The sequence below is a fragment of the Cucumis melo genome, chromosome 4 (assembly GCF_025177605.1).
Source record: "Cucumis melo cultivar AY chromosome 4, USDA_Cmelo_AY_1.0, whole genome shotgun sequence".
Lineage (NCBI taxonomy): Eukaryota > Viridiplantae > Streptophyta > Magnoliopsida > Cucurbitales > Cucurbitaceae > Cucumis > Cucumis melo.
Window position 1 is genome coordinate 26,748,401 of NC_066860.1, and position 10,744 is coordinate 26,759,144.

At 31.6% G+C, this 10,744-nt stretch overlaps 1 long non-coding RNA gene across 1 annotated transcript; it reads left to right on the forward strand.

Moving 5' to 3' along the window:
- Window positions 1–5,459: 5,459 nt before the first annotated feature.
- LOC127149053 (uncharacterized) lies at window positions 5,460–6,229 on the forward strand. Its single transcript, XR_007820281.1, has 2 exons — window positions 5,460–5,646; window positions 6,054–6,229. It is a non-coding gene; the product is annotated as an uncharacterized LOC127149053 (long non-coding RNA).
- The last annotated feature ends 4,515 nt before the right edge of the window (window positions 6,230–10,744 follow it).

A 10,744-nucleotide genomic window follows, 5' to 3' on the forward strand; every position in this document is an offset into this window, starting at 1 on the left:
AAGGAGTCTTACCCCTCTACTCGCCTTGTGTCTGAGGTTCCTCTTCGTGTGTTTGGGTGTACCACTTATGTCCATAATTTTGGCCCTAATCAGACTAAATTTACCCCTCGGGCTCAGGCTTTTGTGTTTGTTGGATATCCCATACACCAACGCGGATATAAATGTTTGCACCCGCCGTCCAGGAAATACTTTGTCACTATGGATGTTACTTTCTGTGAGAATCGACCCTACTTTCCCGTTAGCCATCTTCAGGGGGAGAGTGAGAGTGAATAGTCTAACAGAACTTTCGAATTTACTGAACCTACTCCTAGTACCGTATCTGACGTTGATCTTCATCCCATAATCTTACCCCGCAAACTAAGTTCCCTGGAAAGCATATTACAGGAGGAATCTCAGAAAGGAAGTTGGGTCCCCTACTAGTCAACTGCCGGCTCCAGTCCAAGACTTCGAACCTCCTCGAGACCAAGGTATGGAAAACCCTACAGAACCTTGTACTAATAATACGATGAGTGAGAATGACAAGTCTGATGTTGCTGTTCTTGAAAATATGAGTGAAAATAACTGTGGTAATGAGATTGAGGTTAGAATAGAAATCAGTAATGATGAAGCACAACAGGGTCATACAAGGAAACTTGATGAGTATGATCCCTCTCTTGACATTCCCATTGCTTTGAAAAAAGGTACCAGATCCTGCACTAAACATCCCATTTGCAACTATGTTTCCTATGATAATCTCTCTTCACAGTTTAGAACGTTTACAGCAAGCCTTGACTCTACCATAATACCGAAAAATATCTACACTGCTCTAAAGTGTCATGAATGGAAAAATGCTGTTATGGAAGAGATGAATGCTCTTGAAAAGAATAGAACTTGGGAGATCTGTGCTCTACCCAAGAGACATAAAACTGTAGGATACAAATAGGTGTTCTCTCTCAAATACAAATCAGATGGTACGCTTGATAGACACAAGGCAAGGTTAGTTGAAAAGGGATTTACTCATACCTATGGTATTAACTGTTCAGAAACCGTTTCTCCAGTTGCTAAGTTGAATACTGTTAGAGTCTTCCTATCTGTTGTTATGAACAAAGATTGGCCTCTATACCAGCTGGATGTTAAGAATGCTTTTTTGAATGGAGACCTTGTGGAGGAAGTCTACATGAGCCCCCACCAAGATTTGAAGCCCAATTTGGTCAGCAGGTGTGTAAACTCCAAAAATCCCTATATGGTCTGAAACAGTCTCCGAGACATGGTTTGACACATTTACTACCTTTGTCAAGTCCCAAGGGTATAGTCAAGGGCACTCTGACCATACTCTATTTACAAAGGTTTCAGAAACAGGAAAGATTGCTATTCTAATAGTTTATGTAGATGACATTGTTTTGACCGGAGATGATCAAACAGAAATCAATCAATTAAAACAGAGAATGGGTGATGAATTTGAAATCAAGGAGTTGGGAAATCTAAAATATTTCCTTGGAATGGAGGTGGCCAGATCTAAAGAAGGTATCTCCGTATCTCAGAGAAAATACACCCTTGATCTGCTCAACTTGAGGGGGAGTGTTAGAATTAGTTGGGCTTTGCCCTTAGAGTATTTTTGGAAAGAATAATATAAAAGATTTTATTTCCTAAATATTTCCTAGATCTTTTTCTTTCTTACTCCTATTGTACTTTATTTATTCTCTCCCTCTGTACCTATTGTATTCTTAAGAAAAATAATAAAAACTAAAGTATCGTGGTTTTTCTCCCGATTCTCTAGATTCCACGTAAGTCTCGGGTTTTTGTTAATTGCTTTAAATACCTACACCTTAGACAATCAACAAGAATACGAACAAGTACAAAATGTAAACCCATTGAAATTTACATATTATATATGAGAGAGACAACTAATAGTCCTGACGGTTTGATCCAACGGTATCTATGTATCACTTGAACTTTTAAAACAACCTCACAAAGTTTAAATACAAACATTGTAAAACAAGCACTTCAAGACCCAAAATGGCAACAAAGTGTGTAAGTTTAAGTTTAAAACAAACCTAAAAAGTGTTGAAAACATGTCTACGTATCACTTGGACCTTAAAAAAACGACCTAAGACATCTTAAGTGTAAGTTCATAATTCACAACCTAGCAGAAAGTTCAACAAGTGTGAAAAAAGCACTTTAAGACCCAAAGTGGCAACCGTGTGTGTGAGTGCAACAAACTTAGTGCCAAACCAACCTAAAACGCATTCAAACACTATAAGAAATTTGACCTTTAATGTCGGTTGGAAAAAATAAAAACGGAGGTTTAATGTCGGTTTTAAAAACACGAATGTTTAATGTCGGTTTAAAATCGACATTAAAGAGGAGGGATTAATGTCGGTTTAAAACCGACATTGAAGCTAATCTTTATTTTTTATTTTTATAAAATTAATGTTTTCCTTTTAAGTTAGGGTTTGCGTTGCTTTTCTTTAACCTACTAGCAGCCGCCTCCGTTCCTTCCTTCAATATCTCTCGTCTCACATCTCTTCTTCCATCTCTACGTCTCGTATCTCTACGATCTATGATCTCCCCACATCTCTTCTTCCATATTTTCCTTTTAATCATCCATGCTTTTCGGTACATCTCTTCTTCCATCTCTACAAAAACGTAAGTAGTTTTCATTTTTTTTTCTTTATGGTTTTCTTTGTGTACTGATCTTACAAGACGTTTTGATGGTAGAATGGTGTGAGATTTTATTACTATTATTATTATATGTTTACTTCTAAGTGGCTGGATGTTAAACATGGATGATTATGTTGTTCGATGTTTTTATGTTGATTTTCGTTGATTCTGAGAGTGGATATATGGCACACAAATCCAATCCTTCAATTACCCACCAAAATTTCTCTCCCACTTTCTTCGATGGCTAATTTTCCCAAACCTCACTTATTGTATTTCTTTTTCCTTTCAATTCCACCAGTAGTGTTTCAGAACCACCTTGTGGTTTTGATTCTTTTGTAGCCTCTTCATTCTGCCAATGGCAATATCTAAAGGGAAATACATTAAGTTATAGGGTAAGAAATGGTCCACATTCCAGCTTTTGAAGATGATCATGGTCCTCGTTTTGACACTTAGTTTTTCATGCTTATTGATTCTGAGAGTTTTTCATGCTTATTGCTTATTGCTTATTACTCTTCATTTTTTGGCTTTGTTTTGGCTTCTTCTTTATTTCTAACCTAAAATAAAATGTGTTGATGATGATTTAATTTCCTTTTCACCTTCAATAATCACCTCCTCATATTCTCTGTAATGTGGCTTTTGTTATGTTTGTAGGAAATATAGACCACTCACAAAGTTTAAAGAACCCATTTGAAATCAAGCTCCAAATTTCGTACAAGTGATAGTACCTGAGATCTCAACAAGAGGTAATTACTTGGGCTTAATTTTAATGAAATTCTACCTATTTGGTGATTAAAAGAAGATTGCTCAGATTGTAGAAATTCTACCATAGTTTAATTAATAGATACAAAATTGGGTTCCTTGATTTAAGGGTTAGATGCCAAAATCTCTTCACCATTTAATTAGTAGATAATTGCTTCAGCTTAATTAGTAGGTAGATGGAGATTGAGTGATGTTGGCTAATTTGTGACTTTATTTGGCAAATGAATATGGATCAGATGGGTTCTTTACACAAATCTCTAAATTGGAAAACATTTGTTGCTAAATGCTTGAAGATTCAATCACAAGCTTTTCCATAGTTCGGGAAACTCTCTTTTATGCTTTACTTTTGAAAAAAAAAAAAAAAAACTTCATGAAAACTATGAGCCAAACATTAGGTAAGTATTATTCTTTTTAAACGTGAGGTATTTTTTCTTTGTAAGTATAATTGCTTTTTTGCAAGTAAATTAGCTATTCCACCCTAAAGGAAATTTGTGTAATTCCTTCTAAGTACAAAAAAGGTTGAATGTTGCTACTTCTCATCTGATGAAAAATTACTTGCAGGTGGTGGGAGTGATAAAAAGGTTAAATATATTCTTATTAAGTGGGTTATCAAAATTATTAAATCTCTTACAGGTCAAACTTTTAATGTTCTTGATGATTTATCAAGTATGGTGCTATGTTGATTAATTTAAGTATGTATGCAGTATGTTTAGTTTCTAGGACATTTCTTAACAATTTTATGGTGCAGGCTACAATATAGTACACAAAGTCTTTTGAAGTGAGGTCTATACTTGATGAACACTCATAATGGATAACTGATGTTCGCTTTAGCCCAAGGACATTAAAGGATCCCAACACTTCAGGTGATGGGTCTGTCAAGGTTTGGGATGTTGATAATGTAAGCGAGCCAATTTTTTTTTATCAAATGGCCTTAATCCATTATATCTTGTATTCTTATAGTCTGACAACTGCCTGCAATATTCTAGAATACAAGAATTTTCTTTGTTAAGCTTTTAAGAATAATGACTCTTTCTACTTGGCTCTGAGATATTTTACAGCATGGCCAATCACTTCAGACTTTCACCCTAGTAAAGATGATCTCATTTGTGCTCTTGTGATATTAGTATCAAGATCAGGTACTGGAAAATTAAAAGTGGTAGTTGTGTTGGCATTTTTAAGGTATAAACTTAAACTCATGCTTTAATTCTGATTTCTTCATATTAAACTGCACCTAGTATTATTTATAAAACATCACCTCTGCATCGTAATGTACTAATATGTTTAACAACTAAATTAGGGTGGTGCAACAAAGTCCAAATAATGGAAGAATGCTTGTTGCAGCAGCAGAAAAAGTTGTTTCCATAATTGTTATAGAAACCCAAGTTTGTAGACTTAAATTACAAGTTTGTTTATGTATAGTTTACTCTTTTGTGATTTGAGTTCCCTTATAAACTTGGAAAATCAAATTTGAGTTCCCTTATAAACTTGCTTGATATTAGATTTGCCCGTGATGTTGGATCTCAAGATGATGTGTTTTTTATAGAGAGACTGCTTGAGAATTAGGTACTAGTTTAGCTGCTTCTCTTCATTTTTCACCTAAATTCAAATGAAAATCTATGTCTTTTTTTTAATGTTTTTGCGATTGTAGAACAAAGTGAAAGCAAGAGTATAATAGTTCTAGTAGTTGTGCCAATCATATCAGTATTAATCTTCTTGGATTCGAGCAGCTTTTTTATCATTAGAAATGTAAGAAGAAGAGTTAAAGGTATGTAAAGCTTTCCCTTGGCATACCCTACTTTATTTGTTTTCCCTTGGCAAATTTTAACACCTGCTCATTTTCCCTTGGCAATTTTTTACTAAAATTTCTCCTTTATCTGTTTTTCCCTCCCCATTTAGAACAGTCATACCCTACTTCCTATTAATCCAATGAGAAAGGGCTTTCTAGTTTGAACACACTTTATGAATGCATAAGTGGCAAGTAAATTCTTGGTTACACAGTGTTTTTGTGTTCTAAAGATTAAATGATGCTTCAAATGGACTGTTGGTTGTTGATTGTGTATTTTGTGTTGATATTTTTGTTATGAAATGCAATGGTAGGAAAGGGGAAGGCCTTTAATAACACTAGAGTGAAGCATAGAGTGAAGCGGTCGATTAAGGTGCCCACGATTAGTAACAAGCTAGCAGATATGATGATTATTCATGGAGGAAATATGGCCAAAAGCCAATCAAGGGTTCTCCACACCCAAGGTATAAAAATATGATTGCTTTACTTTTCAGCTTATTGTGTTGATGTTGCTTATTTCTTTATAGATTGATATTGGTTTTCATAATAATGTTATGTAAAAAAATGTTGATTATTCATTTGGTGGGCAATATTATGAGTTAATCAATTACAAGAGTTCATAGGTTGCCACATAAATTTTTTTTTTTTTTTAATTTGGGAAAAGGATTGTATATGATTGCATCTATGGAATATTTCTAATATTAGATTGAAGAGATTTAGGAAAGCCTGATGGATGAGGTAGACTGAAGAAAGTTATGTGGATTGGAGTGTGGATATAAAATCTTAAGAACTTTTCATCCTTCTTTACAATTTTAGTACTTCAAACAGCTTTGTTATTCATATAAATGGTTTATTTGGATATTGTTTGTAGATAATTGAAGTGATATCGGGTTGAAAGCTAAGCGATTGTGCAGAAATGGCCAAGCGACTGTTGAAAATTGAAGACTGAGAAGGCATTTAGGATTTTTAATTATTTAATTCTTGTATTAGAATCTTTTTTCATGTACTATTGTAGAATGTATATATAAACATAATATTAATATTTTATTTTGTGTATTCAAATGTAAAAGACAAATATTATAGTTTCTAACATAATATGAATTTCATTGATTTGTTGGCGGGTGAAAAACATATTTATCTACATTGACCCAATGTCGGTCTATAGGACAATAATTGTAACAATTAAATAAAAATAAATTTGTAAAAATGAATCCAAAAACTAGGCTTTAATGTCGGTTTTAAACCGACATCAGAGTTCAACCGACATTAAAGGGCTTCAATAACACTATCAAAGATGTCGGTTGAAAACTACAAACCGACATTAAAGAGGCCTTTAATGTCTTTTTTAAACCGACATTAAAGCCCAACCGACATTAAAGGGATTCAATAACACCATCAAAGATGTCGGTTTAAAACTGACATTAAAGGCCTTTAATGTCGTTTTTAAACCGACATTAAAGCCCAACCGACATTAAAGGCCTTTAATAACGCTCACAAAGATGTCGGTTGCCAAGTGACATTAAAGGCCTTTAATGTCGGTTTTAAACCGACATTAAAGGCCAAAATTCTTCTAGTGAAAACATGTCTAAGTATCACTTGAACTTTCAAAACGGTCTAACAAATCTTAACTATAAGTTCGTAACTCATAACGTACCAAAAAGTTCAAAAAAGATTGAAAAGAAGCACTTCAAGACCTAGAATGCCAAGTGTGTAAGTGCAACAAACTTAAATTCAAACAAACCAAAAAAGCATTCGAAACACGTCTTAGCTTTCAAACGACCTAATGACGCTTAAGTATAAGTTTGTAACTCATAACTTGCCAAAAAGTTCAAAAAAGTGTGGAAAAAGCCCTTCGATGGCAATCATGTTTGTATGTGCAACAAACTTAGTTCGAAACAACCTAAAACCTGTTCAAAACATGTCTAAGTACCATTCGAACTTAAAAAATGGCCTAACAATGCTCAAGTATAATTTCGTAACTCATAACCTACCAAAAAAATTCGAACATTGTATATAAAAAGCACTTCAAGACCCAAAATGGCAATTAAGTGTGTAGATGCAACAAACTGAGTCTCAAACAAACCTAAAAGGTGTTCAAAACGTGTCTAAGTATCACTTGAACTATCAAAATGACCTAACAAAACTTAAGTGTAATTTCGTAAACCATAACCTACAAAAAAATTCAAAAAGTGTGAAAAAAAGCACTTCAAGGCCGAAAATGGCAACCAAGTGTGTTGCATTTTTAGTCGAAAACTAACCCTAAGGGTATTTATCAACTTTTTAAATTTTTATTTTGTGGATATTTTTCAAAATCTAAAAAATTTAAGGACAATATTACTTCTACTACAAAGCTAAGAGCATTTTTACAATTTAGCCGTCAATTTTTACCTCCAACTTCTTGTGTCCCATTAATTTTCAAATTTCATAAATTGCCTGATATATTTAGTCCAGTGTTACCATTTCTATTATCTATTCAATGTTGATGATTCACACTTATTTTAACAAAAGAAGAAAAAGAAGAAAAAAAAGACAATATGAATTTCTTTTTAAACTTAGAATAGGTGGTAAGGTATTTGGGACACAGACTTGAGTGGGAATTGGATTTGGTTAAGATAACAAAGTCTTCCTCTCTTGCATGTTTCTAACACCATTTCATCACTCCAACAACATTATCACACCACATGTGATGCCCAAGTCGGCAACTCCTATCACCACCCTTACTTAATCAACTAATTTTAAGTTTAAAACAATCGGAATTGGTTTAAGCTTTAAAAAAAAAAACAAAAAAGAAAAAAAAGGAGATCAGAGCTATTTATGGTGTGAATGATTTTCTGGAAAGATCGACTTTTGATAGAGTTAAATTTGACTTTGGTCTTTTTTCTAAAGAAAGTTGCAAGGAATTTCGGTTGCCGACTCAATTTCTTTAAACTTAAACTTAAGCTAATGGAAATTTCCCTAATTAGCAAAGGCTAGCAGCAAAGTCCACTCACAGTTCCTTTTCGCACCTTATAGCTTCTTCAAAAAATTTCAAATTCTTTTTCCTTTTTATTTTTGTTTCGTTTTACCAACTTTATTTTTTATCCTTAAACTTAAGTCAATTTAGGACATGTTTGGTAACGTTTCTATTCTCTGTTTCTTATTTTTTGTTTTTGGTTTCTTGTAAACAAAACAGTAATGCGTTTGATAAGTGTTTCCATTTTTTGTTTCTTGAAAAAAAAAAAAAGAAACAGAAACAAATAGAAACAAAATGTGTTTGATAACTGTTTCTTGTTTACGGATTTTCTTCTAGATTTATTTTTTATTTTTCACATCTACTTCAATTAAACATTAAACAAAATATAGGTCTATCCATCGATCAAACATAAAAAATAAAATTATCAAAAGTTTATTCATTTAATACGAAAAAGTATCAATGCAAGAATAAAAATAATAACATAAACATAAAATTATATTTATACTTCAAATGTTGCCAAATATGATTGGCAATATATCTCTTACTCAGGTCATTTCTCTTCTTAATCCACCAATTTCAACAACTTCATCCTTATTTCGTGACATCTAGAATTTAATATTAATTTTAAAGTAAGTTATTATGTCTTCAATATTCAGAATTGAAAGAAACAAAACAAAATTTAACCTTTAACTCTACTACCTATGATGCTTTAGACAAAAACCCAAAACGAAAACTCAGATTTGCACAAAGAGAAAGACGAAAACTATGGATCCGACGAAGAGAAACAATCAGGCAAAAACTGTGGATCTGACGAAGAGGAACAGTCTAGTGAAGAGGAAGAGTTCGAGTTGTCGAGGAAGACAATGAGAGGTGAAGAGGAAGACGGTGTGCAGAGAAAAACGATGAGTGAAAGAGAAAGAGGATGATTATTTGGGGAAGACGATGGAGATAAAAGAAAAAGGAAACCAATAAAAATAATTAAAAAAAAGGAAAATGAAACAAATAAAACTAATTGAGAAAAATGAGAAGGAAACCAATAAAAATAATTGAAAAAAAGGAAAATGAATCAATAAAAATAATTGAGAAAAAGAAAAAGGAAAAGGAAACCGATAAAAATAATTGAGAAAAAAACCAATAAAAATAATTGAGAAAAATGAAAGGAAGCAAATAAAAATAATTGAGAAAAAGGAAAACGAAACAAATAGAAATAAATTGAGAAAAAGGAAACCAATATAAGCAATTGAGAAACGGAATAGAAGAAACTGTTTTTTTTTTCCAATAATTCTTTATAAAATAGAAACATTTCTACTTTTTTTAGAACGAGAAATAAGGAACGTTATCAAACACCTCTGTTTCTTGAAAAATGGAAACAGAAACAAGAAACAAGGAACAAAAACGTTATCAAACGAGCCCTTAATTTTTACCTAATTCCAATCCCAACTTTTATTTTCTTGTACGGTCATTTTCAAATTTAACAAAATGATCAATCAAATTTTCAAGTCTATTATCATCGATAGACATTCATAATCTCCTATCAATTTGAATTAGTGATATTAATAAACAAGTATACAAGTCTACCAATATCTATCATTGGTAGAATATAAAATTTTACTATATTTTATAAATATTTTTAACCGTTTTTCCATTTACAGTAATTTTCTCTCTCGTAAGTATTTTAGTTTACTGAATTTTCTCCATTTTCAAATTTTAAGGAAAATTTTACATGCGAACTCTTTTTTACTAGAAATTTATCAATACTTACTAATAAAAATTCCGAACAAAATTTTGTTTTCCAATTTTTACAAAAAGCTAACAACGAGCATTGGTTGAAACTTGTCAAAAACATGGTGAAAACAAAAAATGAAAAGAATGAAGTTTAACGTCTAAAATTTAAATTAGACTTTAAAAGTTATATTAGAAAAAGATAAAATTGAAGATATAGACAAAATGATGTTTCCACCATGTGAGATATAGATTTAAAAGTGGTTTTTGAAAAAGGTTAGCTTTGGCATGTGGATTTGTTTTACCTAAAAATATAAATTTTCCAAAAACACTTAAAAGCTTAAAGAAGAAAAAACAATTAGAACAATGTTAAAGAAAAAACTTTTTACCTCAAAATTTCTACTACAAATAAATAAAATAAAAATAAAACCGATACAAAATTATTTATTATTAGAAAGGTAACACCGAACTGAAAACAATAACATTTTGATACGTGTGTAAATATTTTAGTTCGTTTGTCATATTTGAAAATATTGATATCCTTAAATTTTGTTGATTTTATGAACCTTATTCTATTTTCAACGATATTTATTTTAAAATCAAAATTATTTTGAAAGATTGAAAATAACTTAGACTTCAAATGATAAATAAATCATGTAATATTTACTAATAAAATTATTTAATTTATTCTAATAACCTTGATATATATATATATATATATATATATATATATATATAATATAGATATATTCCACTCTTTTTGAAAATTTGTCACTATCTTATACTTTTAAACTATCTAATCATGTCACTTTACTTTATTCAATATTAATTTATAACTTTTGTTTCAATTACATATAATGGTTTAAATTAAAAACATATATAGTGTA